Source organism: Chondrus crispus, genomic scaffold, assembly GCF_000350225.1.
Source record: "Chondrus crispus Stackhouse genomic scaffold, scaffold_6, whole genome shotgun sequence".
NCBI lineage: Eukaryota > Rhodophyta > Florideophyceae > Gigartinales > Gigartinaceae > Chondrus > Chondrus crispus.
Window position 1 is genome coordinate 250,442 of NW_005178652.1, and position 2,096 is coordinate 252,537.

The following is a 2,096-nucleotide window of genomic DNA, read 5'->3' on the forward strand; positions in this document are numbered from 1 at the left end:
GGCGCTTGTCCAGCCCTCGACCTGATATCCGCCCTCTTGCCCCGTGTCACAACGCAGACGTATCTGACCGTAACTTATGCTTGCTACAGTACTGTACACTACCCTTTGGTACCGTTCTGCGTCATGGCCATACAGTGTGCTTTCCTGCGGTAAACCGCTACTTGCGTTTTGCAGATGACCATCCTTAGGGAATGCTAGCGCCCACATACAGTATCAAGGATCGACCAGATACAGTACAGTACACCGTTGCAACACGGCGGTTATATTTCCAGTGTGTCGGAAAGCTCCTTCGACCTTTTCGCCTAGTCATTGACTACGCCAGTGGGCCTTCGGGCATCCTACGCCAATTCTATTGGCGGAGCATGAGTTGATGAGAACAAAAGCGCACACGGTCGGACGGGAGAGCTCTGCCAGCGTTTGTGACATAATTCAATCTTGTTTACTGCTTCGTTCTTGCCTCGATCTGCCCGGAGCGGGAGCCCAACAAATCGATGATCCGACATGCAGTCGTCGACCCCGCTGACAATATTTCACCAACGGCCAACAAACTACTCACGACCTCTGGTATCTTTTTCGCCACAACGGAAAACGACGCCTTAACGTCCGACATCCACTTTCATTTTGACGCCGGGGAGGAAATTGATGTAGATGTCCTCACACCTGCAATTGCGTCGAGAAATATTTTCTGTGGAGAAATTGGTCCTCGGAGCCATCGCGATGGACCTCGTGTCCATGGTCCTCGCTCCACTAATTGTACACTATGCGTGTTGTGTGCACTCGTAATGTATAATCTGATTCTAGTTTGTCTTACTGTCATGGTCCCCGCCAATATGGCCACTGTGTTAACTGTTCTACGATTTTAGGTGGGTTTTACATGGAACTGTAGTCTATATAATGCATAGTTGAAGTTGCGAACAAATAAAGTTGAAGGCAAGATCGTAAGAATTTCGCCTCTGAGTGCTTAACTGCCAAGTCAGTCCGTCGCTCACAACATCACTGCGAGGTATTTTGACGCCGGGGAGGAACCGGGAACTAGATGTGAAGTTGCCACATCCTAGTGATTCTCTCGCCATTCCGTGAGCCCTACTTCCATCGTCGGCATCACCTGATTGCGGATGCGAGGCGTAGAGCTTGCTCGTCTTTAGCGCCATCATGCACCGAGCCCAATTCCGCCCTCTTCCCCATCCACATGTCCGCTAATTGTTGCCTCTAATCCGCCATGGCTCTGACGGGATTCCCTTCCCAATTTCATACTGTTTTGTCCGCTTATCTGACATTCATCTTCGTCGAGGGGAGAAGTGTGTCCAAGTCGCACGTATGCCACCGATGTGCCGCGCAACAGTGCAGGGGGGTTGGCGATTTTAAGCACTCTTGTGTACTGTACGCCGACATACCCGGTATCTTCATCCTCATATCTTGCGCTCTCATGCGATATGGTCGCTGCAGGACGTTAGAGAGATAAGTAGAGTTTGTGAGCAATACAAGACACAATAAATTTCAAATGGCCAAACCAAGTTCGATTACGGTAACGGTACAGCAAAAAAATTGAATGAAAGGAGATGAATTATTTTGCGAAGATCGCCTCAAAAACATTGACAGGGCGGGCTGTAGGAACAAGGTAGAAAAAGAATGGGTGCTCTTTTCGGGCAACAAAAGCGATTAACATTGCCACATTTTATTGGGAATCCGTGCCTTAGAGTCGACTTGCGACTGAGGGCGCAACTGGCGAGCACACAAGCCCATCACCCCAGAGCTCGACACTGCCCGCGTACCTCTACTGAACACATCTATGGTTGACGCAGTTGTTACACGCGCCAAACACACAGTCATGATCATTGTCGCAATAACCTCTACTACAAGTGTCCCAGTCCCATCGGCCCGCGACGAGGCCAATCTTCTTCTTGTCCTGAACGGCGCGCGGCATAGCTTTCGGAGCCGCGGCGGCGAGGCAGACGAGCACGGCGAGTGCGAGGAAGAGGGTGATGAAACGGGTTGCCATGCTGAAAGTCAATAGAAGTGGATATGCTTTGCCTAGATGAGATCGGTGTTGGTAGGTGTGTGAGAGGGTGGTGCTGGGAGATGGTTGCGGAGAAAGG